A 20,308-nucleotide genomic window follows, 5' to 3' on the forward strand; every position below is an offset into this window, starting at 1 on the left:
TTTCCTGTCTGTGCTGGTCCCTGTCTCCAGTGAAGCCTATGAGTGGAGGGTTTAGCATTGCCCCCCCCCCCATTAAAGGCTGAGCCCCTCGGTCGTCTCACTTACTCTTAGAACCTCAAGGTGCTTTAGAGCTTGGACTGATTTTGACCAAGTTAGGGGTTAACTTAAGCAATATGTATTTTTTTCTTTTTGGGTCACACCTGGTGGTGCTCAGGGGTTACTCCTGGCTCATGCACTCAGGAATTACTCCTGGCGGTGCTCGGGGGACCATATGGGATGCTAGGAATCGAACCTGGGTTGGCCGCGTGCAAGGCAAACTCCCTTCCTGCTGTGCTATCGCTCCAGTCCCCTTGCCACAATCTTGTGTCTAGAAGCTGGCCTTGGGTTCAAGGCCTCTCCCTGAGTTGGTGTGACCACAGCACCACGGTAGAGAGGTCTTTTAGTGTGTTTTGCTTTTGAGCCATACCCAGCAGAGTCAGACCCATCAGATTGCTCCTGACTCTGTGTTCAGGGATCACTTCTGGAGGAGCTCCAGGAGACTACATGTGGTGCTTGGGATCGAACCCGGGCATCAGGGTGCAAGGCAAGAGCATTCCCTTGTGCAAATTGTATCAGCTCTCTGGTCCCTACGTTGGAGAGATTTTGTCCAGTGGCTCAGAGACGCAATCAGGACCTGTTCCTTTCTTTCCGTTTCTCAGTTCCTCTGACTCCCTCTCGGGCTCGTTCTCACCCAGGTAGGAGTTCCCGTATGACACATGCAAGTCACCTTTAATAGACCAGAACAGTGGAAATCTTGGGCTGGGGAGATAAGTCAAGAGGCTGGAGGCCATTATTTGCACGGTGGAGCCCCAGTCTCCATCCCCAGCACCACAATCCTCTCCCACACCCCAAGGCTCCTGAGCACCACCAGAGTGGCCTGAAGACCAGTGGGGGAACAGGAAAGGAAGACAGAAATCTGTTTCCTCAATCTAGTCTTGGAACTGAGTCTCATGAATCCAACCGCTATCAAAGGCTCAATTCACTCACCACCGGGAGATAGGGTGGGAAAATACATCACACCCTGATGCTTGGATACAGAGTATGTGTGTAGCCCCTTGAGCTGTCTCTCCTGACCCAACTTTAGAAGTCTTACAGGCTTAGTGGGAGTCTCTCTGCTTGCTTTCAATCAAATACATGGACCAATAATCCATGCCAGAGGCCTCGATACATTCTTGTATGGAGAAAACATACACACACACACACACACACACACACACACACACACACACAAACACATTCGGCAGGCGAATCACACATTTGTGGAAAGCGAACTTGCTAACACACTTTGAAGTACATAATAATAAGGATACTTTATATGTACAGAGGATGACATCTTCAAAATATATATAAATCATCTATGTTCAGGCTAGCCTATTTACTATTTTTATCTTTTAATTTTTATTTGGTGGGGTGGACAATGGACCACATCTACCTGTGCTCAGGGCTTACGCCTGGCTCTGTGCCCAGAGAACATTCTGGCAGGGCTCAGAGGACTCTCTGAGGTGCCAGGGATCAAATCCAGGTCGGTCACATGCAAGGCCAGCTGTGGCCTGCTGTACTAGTTCTCTAGCCCCTTAGTTTAGATGCAAAGGGCAAAGAGTGAATTAAAATACTCTGTAATTTTATGACACAGAGATATCCCATTTACCACAATGACATTATCTTTGCAGATTTAAAAATAAACACACCTGGGGGTGGGGTGGGGAGGCGGGAAACTGGGGACATTGGTGATGGGAAATGTACAACTCATGAGGGGATGGGTGTTGTAACATTTTATGACAGAAACTTAATCATGAACAACTTTGCAACTGTGTAGCTCACTGTGACTCAGTTAAAAAAAAAATAAAAATAAAACAGTTCAAGTGGTAAAGGACATGCCTGGAATGTGTTCAGGGCCCAGAGTTTGAGCCCCTGAGACACATGGCCCCCATGCTGGGCCCTGGTACCAAACATCAGACCTGCCCTGCTTTGCTAGTGTAGGAGAATATTGCGTTTGTCCTTTCAGCCTTGCTGCAGGGAACTTAGGTTTATCGGATTACATCCATCACAGTGCTCCCGAGACACTCCCTTTCCTTTGTTTATCTGTAAACTCTTCTCTGCACCCTCCTTCCCAACCAGTTAATCACCTTTTCCCTAATCCTGTTATCTTGTAAAATCAGATCCTTCTAAGGACTCTGAACTTGTATTGTAAATTGGTGTCTTTTGCATAGTTTACCTAAAAGCAATGTCCTTTCTGTATGGACACAGGGAGACAGTTAATATTATGCTTTGTAACTTGGGAGTTGATTGACTCCAATAATATTTACTCCTGGGCATCTGCTTTCTCAACTCAGTTGCCCTTAGTTCCTAACACCCCAAAGGTGGGGTCCCGACGAGGGACGGAATGGACCCAGGGCAAGCTGTGAGCTACCCTGGCATCGAAATGGGCCAGGCCAAAGTGCCACAATACTCAACTATAAGTTGAGGGCATGATCATGGACGATGCTGTCATGATCCAAAGGTAATGACGAGATTAGGACCCTAATGGGGTTAGGAAGATTAACCTGGCCTGAGGACTGTGGTCTGGAACATATAGTGAGATGTCCTCAGGAAGAACCAAACTTTATATCTCTTACTGTGCTCATACAGAATGACATTGCCAGGAATATTAGAAGTAGATTTACTACAACTATGTAAGTGGATTACTAGCTGAGGAAAGGAGAAAGTGACACACCCTTGTTTGGATCCCACCCTTGAGCGGATCTCCTAGTAATCCCCTTATGTGTGATTTTGTCCTTGAGGAGTGGTCTTACCTCTTGGTTGATGCATTATTTTAATGTTCCGACCCACCTTTGTTTGTGTTACCACCCTATGTGATTGCTATATAAAATAAGACTGTAGGAGAAGTAAGGGAGAAGACACAGAAGTAGGGGAGAACACACAGAAGCACAGGAGAAGACATAGAAGTAGAGGGAACACACAGGAGTGAACACGAGAGAGAAGCAGAACGGGAACGAAGATTGGAATAAACTGTAACTGATACCGACCAGCCTGGCACTTGTTCCTTCCTTCACCTGCCCATCTCCATCAGCCTCCCCGGGGTGGGGGAAGCAGTGTGAGACTACCGAAGTGAGACTACCAAACGCGGGCGGCAGGAGAGATAGAGCCCCGCCGGCCCAGCTTCTTTGGTGAACACACATGCTAGGATGGTCCCTATTAGAAAAGGGGAAAACGGTGTTATAGGATACTTCCCAACATTCCTGCTTCTTTTTTTTTTTTTTTAGTAATAAATATTTCCCTAAGCCTGTCTTGGTGTTTATGCATCTGGGTGCATTGCCTCATTTCTCCTTTGGTATGGGCTATTCTGATGCCCACTCCATGGACAATGAAGCAGAGGTGTGGCCTTGAAGCTCCCGGCCCAGGCCCCTAACCCCAGTACTCACAGTCTCTGCCTGCCAGAGAGGGGCTGCACTGCCGCTCACCCCCGGAGCAAGAGCAAATGCTTCTGCAAAGTGACAATGAGCAGGTGCCACCGCTCGCTTAGTCCAGTTCCCTTATCAAATCCCTCCTACCTGGCTCCAAGAGGTCTCTGGACTCTCAAACAGTGGGTTTAACAATTATTGCCCCCAAATGCAGCATCATGGGAAGCCGGGGACTTGAGACTCTCCTTCTAGCCCTGGGGTTGGGTGGTCAGGGCGAGGCAGAGGGCAAACTCTCCAGACTCATGCCAACTCTCCCAGATGGAGCTTTCTGCGTGGGAGCAGGTCTGGAATGAGCGTGCACAGAAGGCCTGAGCACCCACTTCCCAGCGGTCTCCATCAGAAGGGCTGTGGCGGAGGTCCAGTCCTGGCCCCCTGAACACAACATGGAGTGACCTCTGAGCACCACCCGGTGTAGCCGGAACCTAAAAACCCAAACAGAAACCAGCGATGGACTCCGCTACTCTCTCCTGAGCATGGGAGTCAGCCAGTGCTTCCGTTTCTTCAGCGGTTTACAATGGGAATAATAATTCCCACCGCCTGTAATTGTTGAGAGATTTAACTGCGACTGTGGGAGGGTGGGCAGAGAAATAGAATGGGGCTTACGCACTTGCCGTCTATGCAGTTGACTCTGGCTCCATCGCCAGCACCACGTGTGGTCCACTGAGCATCACCGGAGTATCCTTGAGTACAGAGCCAGGAGGAAACCCTAAGCACAGCTGGGTGTGGCCCCCAAACCCAAACCAACCAACCAACCGACAAAACCCCAGGAGATTCCAGGGGCTTCAAAGCTAGTACAAGGGTTAAAGAGTTTACCTCACAGGCAGCTAAGCCCAGTTCAAATCCCGGGTTCCACACAAGGTCTTCAGAGTACCTCCATGGCTCTCTTCTGAGCACAGAGCCAAAATGAGGCTCTGAGCACTGCTAATTGTGCCCTGCACATAAAGTGGAGTTAGGCCAGTTAGATGCACAATCAGAACCTGGGCTGGGGTGGGGCTGGAGTGACAGTACTGAGGGGAGGGAAGGGTGTTCGCCAGGCCCACAGGCAACCCGGGTCAAATCTGGCATCCCATGAGGTCCCCCGAGCACTGCCAGGAGTTAATTCCTGAGCACAGAGCCAAGAGTAACCCCTGAGCATTTCTGGGTGTGCCCCCTCCACACTCCATAAATAAAAGAAGAGGAAGAAAAAGCAGAAGAAGGAGAAAGAGAAGAAGATGAAGGAGGAGAAGGAGAAGAAGAATCTGGACTAACCAACAGAACAGAGGACAAGAAAACATGCCAAGTATGTAGCTTCAGTCTCCAACTTTCAAGTCCCCACCTCCAGCACCAGTGGGGCCTGGCAGAGTTTAATTTGCCTACACATCCCTGGGCCTTCCTGTCACAGCCTCACCATCTCCGTCCTGAAATTTCTGGTTTCATGTCACCAAAAATGCCCTATGCAAAATAATTTATTTTTATTCACTTCTAAAAATGCACTTCCTACTTCTCCCGAAATCAGTTCACACAAATGATCCAACTTCCCTTTTGCTCCAGCGAGAGAAGGTCCAATCCACCCACCCCCTTATTGGTCCTGCGTGCCGCTGCGTGCGCTTATATGTGGCCTGCTCTGGCTCTGAATCCCATCCATGTAAGGATGCTCTGAGAGAGCCATTCCACACTACAATGCCCTTCTTGTCCTGGGAGGGAGGGGCTAGAAATAACTTGGCCAGAACAGCTTGTGGAAATGATCATTGTGGCCATCAACTCCAGAGAGCATCCCCGCGAGCCCTCAGAGTGGAAGACCTCTTCCCAGGGCTCAGTCCTAGGCTGGTCATGGCACGTCAGAGCAGGACCAGAGCGAGACACTCAGGAAAACCTGTTCTCCAAGTGCCAATTGCGCATTTGCACTTAGCTACGGAAGCTGTTCTTAAAGCAGGCGACCATAAGGCAGGTGCAAATCTGCTACAAGACACCCCCTTCCTAGCTCTCTTCTGCACCCTATCCTCATCTCCACCCTCCTCTCTCCTTCAGCAACTCTTCAGTGAAGATACATTAAGATTCAGGCTAAAGAGAAAGTTAGGAGTGTGCCAGCCCCCGCATCACATATGGATGGTCCCCCAAGTACTGCCAGGAGTGCCACCCTGGCAGTACAGAGCCAGGATTAGTCCCCACGTACTACCAGGTATGACCCCCCCAAAAAAAACAATACAAAATCAACTGAGGTTTTTTCCTTCCTTTCTTCAGCACCTACTGAGTGCTGAGACCTGTCCTTAACTGACACACATCAGAGCCACTTGGAATGTCCAAGCACTCTTTCCTTAATGCGCAATGCCAGCCGGCCCAGCCTCAGGCTCCTCCCTGCTCTGAGGGAGCCAGGAATGAGGAGTCTCAACACCACCCGCTTCTCTGGTGATGGGTGAAACATCCCAGGCCATTTTCTACTCCTGCCTTTCCTGATCTCTCCAGATCACCTTGGGTGAAGTCAACGCGAACAAGGGCTTGTTCAGAAGACAGCGGGCTCCAGGGAGAAGGGACAGGATCCTGATGGACTGACTCCTGAGCAGAGTGACCTGACAGCTCCCACGTTGGCATCCTGAGCAGGGCCCAAGTGGCAGTCCCAGTCACACTCCCACCCCACTCCCCACCCCCGCCCTCCCTTAGCAACCAGTGGTTAGGCTAGAAAATGTGCCCGGGGCACCAGGAAAACCCAAGAACAAAAGTTCGCTTCAACAGTCTTATCCAGAATTTTGCGGCCAGGGAATTCAAATTACAGAAGTTTGAATTCATCTTCTAATGTTGACGCATCTGTGAGGTATGTGAGATTTAATGTCACCAAGAGTCATTGAGATTCCAAACACATAGGAGGGTCACGACAGTGCTGGGGACCTGATAGTCTGAAGTCGAAGTGGGACTGGGAGGCTGACCCAAATGTCGATATTGGTGGCCCAAGCCATCATCTCTCAGTCCAGGATGAAGAACTTTCTGTTTTCTAGTCGCTGTCCCTTAAATATTTGAAGGACCAAAGAAATAGTATAGTGGGGAGGGCGCTTGCTTTGCACACAGCCAAATCCTGGTTTGATCCTTGGCACTGCATCAAGTTCCCTGAGCACTACCAGGAGTGAGCGCTGAATACAGAGTATGGCCCATCCCCACCCACCCCTCAAATAAATAAAAACCGGGGCTGGAGTGATAGCACAGCGGGTTGGGCATTTGCCTTGCACACAGCCGACCTGGGTTGATTCCCAGCATCCCATATGGTCCCCTGAGCACCGCCAGGAGTAATTCCTGAGTGCAGAGCCAGGAGTAACCCCTGTGCATCGCTGACCCAAAAAGAAAAAAAAATCCTCAAATAAATTAAAACCATTTTTTTTGCTCCACACTCCTACTAAATATTAAGATCCAGGGCCAAGGATGTGGCTCAAGCATGTGCAAGTTTGACTCCCCAGCACTGATGGCCTACTGCCTCCCGCTACACTTCCAGGTGTGGCCCCTGTAAAGAATGTAAGAACTTGGACAGAGACATAGTACAGGAGCTAAGCATGCGTATTGCATCCCACTGATCATAGTTCAAATCCCTGAGACTTCATATGGTCCCCCTAGTATCACCAGAGCTCACTCCTGAACACAGTCGGGAATAGCCCCTGAGCACTGTCAGATGTGGACCAAAAGCCTAAAAGAAAAAGAAAGAAAAAACAGAAGCAAACAGGCTGGGGAGAGAGCTTCAAAGCTGGAGTGCATGCTTTGTACGGGAGGCTTCGATTGATCCCTAGCACCACATGATTCATTGAATGCTGCTGGGAGCATCCCTGAGCATAAAAACTGTAGAATCCTTCCTGCCCCCCAAAACACTAAAACCAAAAAATGTTCAAAATGTACACAGATGGGCTGGTGAGATAGTACAGCAGGTCGGGCACTTGTCTTACATGCGGCTGACCCAGGTTCAACTCCAGCACCCCATACGGTCCCCTGAGCCTTCCAAGAGTGATCCTTGGTACAGAACCAGGAGGAAGCCCTGAGCACTCCTGGACATGGCCAACACACAGACACACACAGACACACACAGACACACAGACACACACACACACACACACACACACACCCTTAAAACCTTAGTTGCAAAACAATGCTCAACTCATTCAGAGTTAACTGAGTCCAAAGCAGTTAGTTCCTATTAAGTATTCCCAGAGGGTGGGGTGGGAAAGAGGCAAACTGTACCTTCAGAAAACAATGCTAATGTTATTGCTTTTCTCTTCCAGGCAGGTTTTTTTTCAGACCAAAGTGAAAACCCGTCACCTCGGGGGTATTTTGGAACAGGCTTCCAGAGGCTGATTGGGAGTCTGTGGTGCCAGGTGAGGTCAGTGTATCTCCTCCTGAATCCCTCTAGAGAGTCTCCAGGTCACCGCTTCTACTCTTTCTTTTTCTTTCCGGGTTTGGGCCATACCCAGTGGAACTCCAGGGCTACTCCTGGCTTGGTTCTGGTGGTATTTACTGGATCACGTAGTGCCAGGAATCAAACTCCGGGACAGGATGGGGCTGGAGCAATAGCACAGTGGGCAGGGCGTTTGCCTTGCACACAGGCCAACCCGGGTTCGATTCCCAGCATCTCATATGGTCCCCTGAGCACCGCCAGGGGTAATTCCTGAGTGCAGAGCCAGGAGTAACCCCTGTGCACCACCAGGTGTGACCCAAAAAGAAAAAAAAAAAAACCTCCGGGACAGGAGCGATAGTACAGTGGGCACTTGCCTTGCGCCTGGCCAACCTGGGCCCCATGCTCTGCCCGTAGTGATCCCTGAGCACAGAGCCAGGAGTTAAGCCCTGAGCACCACAGGGTATGTCCGAAAACAAAATCAAACCCAACCCGAACAAAAGCTTGAGCTTCCTGGCTGAAGAGATCATTTGAGTTAAGACGCTTGCCTTGCATGTCTGGTTTCAGTTTGAGTCCTGGGCACCACCCATGGTCTGCAGGCTCCTGCGTGCCAGCACGGCTCCGTCCGGCCTGTTGATCCAACTCTCTGGCTCTCTGCTGTGACTTGGTTTACATGCCTCTTAAAGTGAGTTCCCTGCAGCTGGAGCGATAGCACAGCAGGTAGGGCGTTTTCTTCGCACATGGATGACCTGGGTTCGATTCCCAGAATCCCCTATGGTCCCCTGAGCACCGCCAGGATTGATTCCTGAGTGCAAAGCCAGGAGTAACCCCTGAGCATCGCCAGGGGTGACCCCCCCAAAAAAAGTGGGTGCCCTTTGCCCCTGCCTTTTTTCTTTTTTAAAGAAACCTCTGATATCTTTGTTTTAGAATTAAAGCACGAGGTCCAGAGAATGACAGTGGGAAGGGTGCTTGCCTTGCACATGGTTCAATCCCTGACTTCCCCTTGGGTCCCCTGAGTCCGCCAGGAGTAGCTCTGGGCACTGTTGAGTGTGACGCCGCCCCCCCCCAACGAAAACAAAATTAGAATTAAATCACTATTGTAAATAGGAAGCCAATCTTATTTGCCGTATATGGAAGGTAACCATGACTATAGGTTCAATGCATTCTGGTTTGATTCTGTTTTCTGCCAAAGATTTTTTAGCAACTTGTAGGGAGGTGTTGCAGATATATTGGCACAGACAGATTGAAATAAAATGGGAAGGGGGAAAATCTTCTCAATATATGATTTGAATTTATTTAAAGCTGCGTGTTGGGAGGGGGCCAGGGAGATGGACCAAAGGGCTAGAGCACTTGCCTTTCCTGCAGGAGCTCTGGCCCTGCTGCCACAAGATCCCCAGCATCGCCATGAGTGACCCCTGAGCACCACAGGGTGTGGACCAAAATAGTAACAAGAGCACTGTACTAAACTGACAAATGCGCTCTCAAGGTGGCACGCTGGGAAGGAATCTGGAAACCTGGTGGAGAGAAGACATGGATAGTGGGACTGATGCTGGAACAGGGTGTGTCTAAAACCCAGCTATGAGTAACTTTGTAACTCATGATGCTTTAATGAAAAAATTTTTTTGAAGTAGACCATAAAGACTATACAGGGTCCATCCATCCCCAGCACCACATTTTGTCCCCAGAGCACTACCAGGGGTCTCTTTTGAATCCTTGCATTTGGCAACCCCCAGTTCCTGGTCTTCTGAGGATTTCCAGGGCTGAGCACAGAGCCAGAAGCAGCCTCCTGAGCACCATTGGGTGTGGTTTGGGTATGGTCCCAAACCCCCAGTATTAATTAACAAATAAACGTTTTTAAAAACAAAAGAATAAGGGGCTGGAGCAATAGCACAGCAGGTAGGGCGTTTGCCTTGCCCGAGGCCAACCCGTGTTCAATTCCCAGCATCCTGTATGGTCCCCCGAGCACTGCCAGGAGTAATTCCTGAGTGCATGAGCCAGGAGTAAACCCCTGTGCATTGCTGGGTGTGACCCAAAAAGCTAAAAATTAAAAAAAAAAAAAGCGAAAGAATAATAGTTTGTGGGCCACTATAAGAGTTAAGGCATTTGCCTTGCACTTGCATGCAGCAAGCCCCAGCTCAATCACCGGCACCACATGGCACCCTGAGCACTGCTGGGAGTGACCCCTGAGTATTGCCTGGTGGGGACACCTGAAAATAAAACAATACTTTCTCCTAGGCCGCCGGGGTGCTGTCTCCTGACTTTCAGTGTTCCAAGAAAGATTCAGTTACCTTTTGGGGAAAATTGGCATGTGTAAGAGTTATGTAATTATTTTCTCAGTTTGGAGATATGTACGTATTTTTTATTTCTTGCTCAGGGGTTACTCCTGGCTTGATGCTTAGGGGTTGCTCCTAGTGATACTGGGGGACTCCGAACTGCCAGGATCAAACCCGAGCCTCCTGCATCCAAAACATGTGCTCAGCCCTTTGAACTATCTTCCCCGGACATTTTTTATCCCATTCCCCTTCCCACTCCAAGGCTGGGAGATAGAGTGCTTTAGATTGAAATTCAACTGTGCCCATTCTAGCAGTCCTTCACTTAACAATACAGTTGCATTCTGGCTTTTATTTGTTTTTATTCCTTTTGGGACCACGCCTGGTGGTGCTCAGGGGACTGTCTTTGGTGCCAGGAACTGAACCAGGGGTGGGTCAGCTGTGTGCAAGGCAAGTAGCCATGTAGCCTTGGGGATGCTTAGGGGATGCATTCTGAGAAGCACACCCCTGAGGATATAGGTCCTTGTGCTAATGCTAGAGAGTCAGAGTTTCACTTCAGCCCCTACAGCCTTTTCTTCAACATTGCACACAAATGCTTTCTTTGGTGGTTATCCTCCTGATTGTGTCTGCTCTTCAATCCAGATCATTAGAACTTTCTTTCTATCTGATGTAGTCCTTTTTGAGCCACACCCAGTGATGCTCAGGTGTTACTCCTGGCTCTGCACTCAGGAATTACTCCTGGGAGTGCTCAGGGACCATATGGGATGGTGGGGATCGAACCCGGGTCGGCAACCTGCTGTACTATCACTCAGACCCCCCTAATGTAGTCCTTCATTAAATGTTAGTCTCGTTGCTTTAACGGAAGCAGGGCCTTGCACAGCTGTGGTCTCTCTGTTCCTGACCTTCCAGATCATGCCCTAAGGTGGAGTGGGACATAACTACTGAATATTAAGCTGTCGTCATCTCTGATTTTTAGCCATGGTAGACCTTAATCACTTAAAAAAAAAAAAAACTCTTTTGGTTTGGGGCTGGAGCAAATAGCACAGCGGGTAGGACGTTTGCCTTGAATGTGGACAACCCAGATTCAAATCCCAGCATCCCATATGGTCCCCTGAGCACCACCAGGGGTAATTCCTGAGTGTAGAGCCAGGAGTAACTCCTGTGCATAGCCAGGTGTGACCCAAAAAAGCAATAAAGAACCAAACAAGGGGCTGGAGTGATAGCACAGCGGGTAGGGCGTTTGCCTTGCACGCGGCCGACCCGGGTTCGATCCCCGGCATCCCATATGGTCCCCCAAGCACTGCCAGGAGTAATTCCTGAGTGCAAAGCCAGGAGTAACCCCTGAGCATCGCTGGGTGTGACCCAAAAAGCAAAAAAAAAAAAAAAACAAACAAAAAACCTCTTTTGGTTCTTCGGCCACATATGGCAGAGACTATTCCTGGTTCTGTGCTCAGGGGTTCCTTTCATGTGCTTCAGGGCCCCTATGATGCTGGAGATCGAATCCATTCCTTTCCTGTGCTTCGCTTGTGCCCAGCTCTCTGAGCCTTCTCCCCAGCCCCTTCACCTTTCATTCTGGTTCCAGGTCAGCCACTCACTGACTTCTTACAGGCAACATCAGCAGCAGGCTTTGCACACTTTGGAGCCACGATGAGCCAAACATGAGACCAAATCAAGCAAAGGGAAATGATGCCACCAAGTGACACAGGATGCATGAGACATCTGAGATGGCTGTGGGCTAAAGCACTGAAGCCGCAAGGCCATCCCTTCGACAAGGTGACAGCATTACAGATTGCCTGGCTCCTGGCTGTCTCTCCAGTTATTGGGGCTGTCTCGAATGGAGGAGGGGGGGCGGGGAGCAAGGATGGTGGTAGCTGCAAGAGAGTGCTAGCCACCTTGGGCCCTGGGGGGTTAGGATGGCTAAAGTCGGTCACCAGCACCTGCGTCAGGTGGATACTATTATTCCTTCAGCTCCACGGGGCAGTTGGCAAGCTGCATCTGAGGTCCACTGGACCTATCACCTAGGTTCTCAGGGAGCTGCGGCCTCAAGCAGGAGCGAGGGATCATGGAAAAGAAAAATCAGTCCTTCCTCTGCCTGGGTTTATCATCTACTCATGCAGAAAAGAATTTCAGGAGTCAAGTAAAATACCTTTATTTAGAGAGGGAAGGAAAGAGAGAGGGGGGGAGAGAGAGGGGAGAGAGAGAGAGAGAGAGAGAGAGAGAGAGAGAGAGAGAGAGAGAGAGAGAGGAGGGAGGGAGAGAAAGAGAGAGAGAGAGAGGGAGGGAGAGAAAGAGAGAGAGAGAGGGAGGGAGAGAAAGAGAGAGAGAGAGAGAGAGAGAGCTGAGTATACATCCAAGTTGAGATGTGGATAAATCCCAAAATGGAGATGCACACAGCTTGCCTTTGCAAAGTTGGTTCTATAGGTTTTTCCCAAGCTGCCCCCACTTGGAGTTTTCTTATGTCAATAAAGAGTCTGTTGCTAGGATGTTGTCAAGGAGAAGAGCTTAGAACTTTCAGTGGTCCTTCACCATGTTCTTTTTGGGGGGATTTGGGGGAGGCACAGGGCTTACTCCTGGCTCGGTGCTCAGTGATCACTCTTGGAGAGACTCAGGGGACCATATGGGATGCCAGGTCTGGTGTGAGAGGAGCTCTTTTTTGTTTTGGGTTTTGGGCTACACCCAGAGTGCTTAGGAGTTATTCCTGGCTCTGCACTTAGGAATCACTCTGACAGAGCTAGGGGGACCATCTGGGGTGCCGGGGATCAAACCTGGGTCAGTCGTGTGCAAGGCAAATGCCCGACCCTCCGCACTATCACTCCAGCCCTTAGAGGAGCTTCTTTAATCCACATTGCCAGGGGCCCCTCAGTCTATTTGCCCACCTCACTGGGCCATAGGAATCTGGACACTACTGTCTACTCTATGGTCCCCAGTAGACTGAACCATCTTTGTAGGGCATGTGACCGAAACTGATGCACCCGTGCCACTTATTAGCTGTGTGTCCCGGAGCAAATCTCCTCCCCTCTCTGGACTCCAGCTTCCTAATGGGCCAACATGGGAATTAGCTGGCTCTGCAAGTCAATCTAGTGATTCATTGCTCCCCAGAGGAGCAAAGACCCAAGACAGACCTTGAGGTACTCAAATGAGCATCCTTTCATTTCTGGTTCAGATCTGGGCTTTTCCAGGAGAGGTATGAGACCACTGTGACCCCTGAGACCAAGGTGGAAGAGAAGTAGGTCCAGGTAAGCACAATCTCCATGGCCCCCAACCCCACCTCGAGGTATGGGCGTGGGTACCCACCTCAGCCTGGCTCCTGGGTCCTGAGCCCTGCACACCATCAGCCGGGAGGCGACTGCGCAGAGTATTTTTGTGTTCTCAGGAAACAGTTTCTTGGCTTCATTCTTGCTGGCTCCGTCTTCCTAGGAGGTGTGAAGTTGCTTCCAGAATGCCCAGACTTGGAGAATGCCAGCTCCGAAGCTCTGGAGCATTTTTACCCGCCGCCTCCACTCCCGGCTGCACACACACCAGCTGGAAGTTTCCTGAGGAGCGGCAGGTGCTCGGAACCGCATCCTGTCCCCTTTGAGGCTCGTCCAGCCGTGGCCTTTACCTCCCGGAACCTCAGCTCACAGTGAGCCCTCACCACTCGGCCCAACCCGCCGGCCACTGCCAGCACCGGTGCTGCTTTCTCCTGCAAAGAAGCCGGGCGTGCTTCTCGGCCTTCTGCCCTCTGCCCAGACCATCTCCACGGCGGCTTTTTGGATGCGCTCGATGCTTCAGTGCTTCTAAGTACCAACAGTCACCTCTCCCGGCACACCTTCATTCTCCTCCTTAGCGGGCAGCACCTCACGGGCACGACTGCCAGCCCTGCTGTGAGCTTCCACATGTGGGGCTGGGGCTGATTTCCTTCTTATTTTAATTAGTTAATTCATGTGTTTACTTGATTTGGAGTCACACCCAATGTCACTCAGGGCTCTTCGCTCAGGGGTCACTCCTGGCAATGTTCAGGGACCATATGGGGATTGAACCTGGGTTGACCACGTGCAAGGCAAGTATCTTTGTTGCTGTCTCTCGAGTCCATAGGACAGGTGATACTTCACTCTAATGTTCATGATCTCCCCCTTGCTCCAGTCTGCATCCAAGTTTTCAAAAAAAGTGGGGGAGGGAGAGAGATATCTCAGAGAACTGGCGTTCCTGGTTTGCACGAGGGAGCAAGAGGAGCCCCGAGCATCACCAGGTGTGGCCCTCAAAACAAAACAATAGAAGGGAATGCATTTTTCAAATATTTTCTAGTTTCATCTCTCTCACACACACACACTCACTCATACACTCACAATCACTTCTCCATGCTATGGCCCAAAACTGCTGAACTTGAGGAGGGTGGTAGGAAGAGAGCAGGGGGACACTGGTGGAGGGAGGTTGACACATGTTGAGACTGGTTGAAATATCATATTCCTGAAACTCAACTATCAATAACTTTGTAAATCATGGTTCTTTAATTAAATTTTAGGAAAAAATTTAAGTTGCTGGCCTTGGAACCTTATACTTGCATAGATTTGTTGTTGTTGTTGTTGGGGGTGTGTGGCAGTGGGTATCACATTCAGCAGTGCTCCAGAGTACTCCTTGATTAGTGCTCAGGGGTCATTCCTGGCAGTTCTTGGTTCATCATGTGGCACCAGGGTCACATATCTCTGACCTGAAGTCTTACACCTGCAAGCAGGAATTCTAAGCTAGAGAGCTGTGACCTGTGGTCCCCCAAAGGTAAGGAAACTAGAGAGGCAGCGCAGCCAGTAAGACACCTACCTACCTTGCACACGGTTGACCTCAGTTTCATCACTCTACCTCATATTGTTTCCAGAACACTCCCAGGGCTGATCCCTGAGCACAGAGCCAGGAGCTAATCCTGAGCAGATTGGATATGGCCCCCAAATGGCTCTCTCCGGGTGAGGGGGTAGGTGGATATTGGCAGAGACATGGTACAGTGGGTAGGGCACTTGCCTTACATACCACTGACCTGGGTTCAATCCCCTCTACCCTGTATGATCCCATTAGCCTACCAGGCATGACTCCCCAAGCACAGAACTAGGAGTAAACCCTGAGAACTTCTGGGTGTGGCCTCCCAAAAGCACCCACCAAACAAATAAACGAAAAACTACTGTTCCCTAGGCCGAGAGAGTACAGCAGTTAAGGCACACTTGCTTTCCCCTTCCTCTCCTGGGTTCAATTCCTGGCACCACATTTGGTCCCCTGAGAACCGGCAGGAGTGAGCCCTGAATATACAGCCAAGAATAATGCCTGAGCACTGCCGGGTGTGGCTCACCACCCCTCCACCCCCCTTCCCAAATGAGAACCTCCCCAGAGCTACCATTATGATAGTAATAATAGATGTGGAGAGAGCGGCTGGAAAGAAACGTTCAGGGGCAAAGGAAATGTGTATCTTGTTCTGGGTGGTGGTAGTACAGGCATAAATATTTACTGTAATTCATTGAAACGTACACCTAAGGGCTGCAGATTTCACCATATTTAAATTGTACCTCCGCTTTAAAAACAGCAATAATTGGCATTGTTAGCAGAGTTGGGGAGATTCGGTCAGGCCCGCATGAAGTCACCTTATTGTTTACCCCGCCCCTTCCCTTTGATCGCTGTGGTGTGTGACCAGGGACACACACAGGCGTACTCCCCTGCTCGCACGCATGGCTCTGGCGCTGGCACCCTCCCTTCCCTGCCGGGGCCCTGCGGGGCTCGCACGGCTTCTCAGCGGTGATGCTCGACCCCACAGCACTGCAGCGACCTGAGCCTGTGCCCTCCGAGGTGGTGCTGAGGTCCCCTGGTGGCCTTGCCTCCTGGGCCTCACTTGCCATGTGGCACGCTGCTGGGCTTCCACCCTGTGGCCTCGTGCAAGCAAGGCCAGGGCTCTAACACCACGTGACCCCACCATTCACTCCAAGGCATGCGCCCCAAGAGCGAGGAAAATGTTGCCCACACAAGTTCAAGTTTGTGCACCACTGGAAGGCCAATATTCAAGAGTTAAGTAAGAGTTGATGCAAGAAAAACAGGTTTATTTAGGGACTAGCAGCCTGAGAAGATGGAAGGCTCATGCCCCACTACCACCAGTAATAAATAAATAAATAAATAAATAAATAAATAAATAAATAAATAAATAAATAAATATCATCAGCTTGGTCACAGAGCAGTTTTGTAGGAAAAGAGAATAAGGAAGCCTGTTTTCAGATACATTGGATTACAGGCTCTGAGCACTGGGTTGACCAACAAACTCTCAAGGGCTGGCCCCTGAGCAGCATTCTGATGTGAAGATTTCTTATTCATTTATTTTTATTTGGGGGCGACACCTGGAGGTGCTCAGGGGTTACTCCTGGCTCTGCCTTCAGGAATCACTCCTGGCGGGCCCAGGGGACTACATGGGATGCTGGGATTGAACCTGGATCCATCAAGTGCAAGGCAAGCACCTTATTCACTGCACCAGATGTCTGGCCTTGAACGCAGGGAGAGTTCTTTGTAAGGTTTCCAGCCTTCTCTTCAGGAAGAGATACGAAGAATATTCTCACCTCTTTTAACCATCCCTAGCTAAATAGGCTGTCTAGTTTCAATTTTGAAGTAAACTTTGTTTCTTTCTGGGATTTGAGGCCACACCCAACGTGTTCAGGCTCTACTGTTTGCTCTGTGCTCAGGAATCATTCCTGAAAGTGCCGGGGGACCATATCCATAGCTGGGGATTGAACCCGAGTCATTTGCCTGCAAGTGCCTTACTTGCTGCACTATTTCTCCAGTCCCTAATTCCAACTGTCAATATTTTGGGGCCAGCTTCAAAAATATATATCTACACAAGCAACTGCATATGTCTTCTTTTAATTTTTTAAAATTTTATTTTTGGGGCTGGAGTGATAGCACAGCGGGTAGGGCGTTTACCTTGCACATGGCTGACCCAGGTTCGATTCCCAGCATCCCGTATGGTCCCCTGAGCATCGCCAGGGTTAATTCCTGAGTGCAGAGCCAGGATTGAACCCTGTGCATCACTGGGTGTGACCCAAAAAGAAAAAAAATTATTTTCATAAGGTTGTTCACATTAATTGATTACATTCAATATTTCTTTTTTTTTTTTTTGAGAGGGGTGGGGGTGTCACACCTGGCAATGCACAGGGGGTACTGTGCACTCTGTTACTGTGCTCTGCACTCAGGAATTACTCCTGGCAGTGCTCAGGGAACCATATGGGATGCTGGGATTCGAACTTGGGTCGGCTGCGTGCAAGGCAAATGCCCTACCCGCTGTGCTATTGCTCCAGCCCGACATCCAATATTTCAAGACCAATCCACCATTACACCATTACACCTTCCCACTGTTAAGCCCGGAATGCTAGTTTCCCAAGTGGTGAGACGAACAGAAACTCTAACTCCGTAACACAAAAGCAGTTGGAGTTTTATTCCAGTATACTGGGGTCAACTATCTCACCCACAGAATGGTCACTTGATACCGACCCCGACTTCAGGCAGCAAGCAGTATATATAGGGTTGTATTACAGAAGCAGTTCATGCCTTATTGTTTCAAAAAGACTTACTTAGTTAACCAAACAAAGGTGCTTTGGCAAATGTCTAGGATAACAGTGGTTAGGCAATAATTAAACACTGATTTCCAGTAACAGTAACAATTTTATGATTACATAGAATTCTCCTTCTTTTAGGGTTAATAGAAAGCAACTTCTGGGGCATTGTGAGAATTGATTAATTAAGCCCACTTGCTGAGCCCAGGAACTTTCCTAGGTGGGTTCAGGTTGGCTAGTTATACATTGTTTTATTTTTTTTTTAATTTTTTTTTTTTTTTAGTTATACATTGTTTTATTGCTGGGAAACTGAATCTGTTTCAGTTTCAGGAACTGAACCTGAGGCCTACCTGATTTTTCTCATTTCTGCCGCCTGTCGTGGTATCAGTTTCGCCCTTACACCACCATTATTATTTCGAATTTTCCCACCACTGTTCATGCCTGCCTGCCAGGGGCAGATGCTAGATAATTTATTTTCTATTGCTTATTATGAATATCATAAGAGGTCTCACAGCTGCGAAAACGGTGCATGTAAGTCTTTATATCATAGCTGGAGAAATAAAAAGGGGGTTAGGGCACTTGCCTTGCATGCAGTTGACCTAGGTTCGATCCCTGGTACTGTATACGTTCTCCTGACCACTGCTGGGAGTAACTCCTGAGCAGAGAGTCAGAGAGAGCGCATGAGCACTGCTAGATGTGCCATCCCCCCCCCAAAACAAAGCCTTCATAACACCATAATTGGAAAAAGAAATAGAGAAAAAAGCAACATAAAAGACTGGAGCAATAGTACAATGGGTAGGGCATTTGCCTTGCATGCGACTGACCTGTGTTTAACCCCCAGCATCCCCTATGGTCTCCCAAGCGCTGCCAGGAGTAATTCCTAAGTGCATGAGCCAGAAGTAACCCCTATGCATCGACAAGTGTGACCCAAAAAGAAAAAAAATTTTAAAGTAGAAAATAATTTCTAAAAAAAAAAAAACTGAAAAAATTTTAATGCAGCATACCATCTAATGGAATAGCATTTGGGGATGAGAAAGAAAAGATTCAATGTAATCTCAAATCAATAATCTCACCTTCTACCTTAACCAGAGAAAGAAGAGCAAACTGAGCAGGCAGAAAGGAAAAAATAACAAAGAGTAGAGTGAACATTAATGAAATAGGGAATAGAATAGCAGCAGAGTCAGTTAAAAATGGACTTTCATAAAAGATAAACATTTTTGTCACAAGGTTGCCAAATCTTTAGCCAAGATAGCCAAGAAAAACTAAGAGAAGACTCAAATTACTGACATCATAAATGGATGTGGGGGGATAATCTTACTGAAATAAAATGGATTAAGAGCAAACATTGGGGCCGGAGCGATAGCACAGCGGGTAGGGCGTTTGCCTTGCACGCGGCCGACCCGGGTTCGATCCCCGGCATCCCATATGGTCCCCCAAGCACTGCCAGGAGTAATTCCTGAGTGCAGAACCAGGAGTAACCCCTGAGCATCACTGGGTGTGACCCAAAAAGCAAAAAAAAAAAAAAAAAAAAAAGAGCAAACATTAGGAGCTAACAAATTCATTTTATACAGATGAAATGAACAAATTCCTAGATAGGCACAAATCCTAAAACTAAATATTTTTTTGGTTTGTCTCTTGGGCCACCCCTGTTGGAACTCAGGGCTTATTTCTGGCTCTGCATTCAGAAATTACTCCTGGTGATGCTTAGGGGACCCTACAGGGTACCATGTCTCAGAACCGGGTTGGCCATGCGCAAAGTGAATACCCTACCCACTGTACTTTTGCTCCAGGCCGCCTAAAGCTATTTTTTGGGTCACACCCAGCAATTCTCAGGGGTTACTCCTGGTTCTGTACTCAGGAGTTACTCCTGGCAGTGGTCAGGGGGGACCATATGGGATGCTGGAAATCATACCTGGGTCGACAGCATACAAAGCAAACGCCCTACTCACTGTGCTATCGCTCCAGCCCAAAAAACTAAATTTTTTAAAAATGAGAAAACTGAATAGACATTTAATCAGCAAAGAGATTGACTCAATTACCCAAATGGTCTCAACCAAGAAAAATCAGGGCTAAATCATCTTACTGGAAAATCATATCAATGGTTAGGGAGGAGTTAGCACAAACTCTTTCAAAACTCTTCCATAAAATAGAGGAGGGAACATTTCAACTCATTCTATGAGGCCAATATTTTCCTGATCCAAAGTAGGATGAAGCCATTCCAAGAAAATAAAACCGGGGGGGGGGGGGGTTGAAGAGATAGGAGAGGACAGGTGCTTGCCTTGCATGCAGACAAGTCCCGTTCAATGCCTGGCATTTCATATAGCTCCCCAAACACAATGCCAGATGTAGCTCCTGAGTACAGATAGACGGAAGGAAGGAAGGAAGGAACGAAGGAAGGAAGGAAGGAAGGAAGGAAGGAAGGAAGGAAGGAAGGAAGGAAGGAAGGAAGGAAGGAAGGAAGGAAGGAAGGAAGGATCTTTCAAAAGCAGTGCTAATTTGATCTCCTATACGGTCCACCAATCCCCAGCAGGAATTATCCTTGAGGCCTCAAGGCCTCAGGTTTGATATTCAGTAATACAAAAAATAAATCAGCAAATAACAGAACATTGTTGAAGGAAATGAAATAACCCTGTTTTGACTGCAAGACAG

Source organism: Sorex araneus, chromosome 5 (assembly GCF_027595985.1).
Source record: "Sorex araneus isolate mSorAra2 chromosome 5, mSorAra2.pri, whole genome shotgun sequence".
Lineage (NCBI taxonomy): Eukaryota > Metazoa > Chordata > Mammalia > Eulipotyphla > Soricidae > Sorex > Sorex araneus.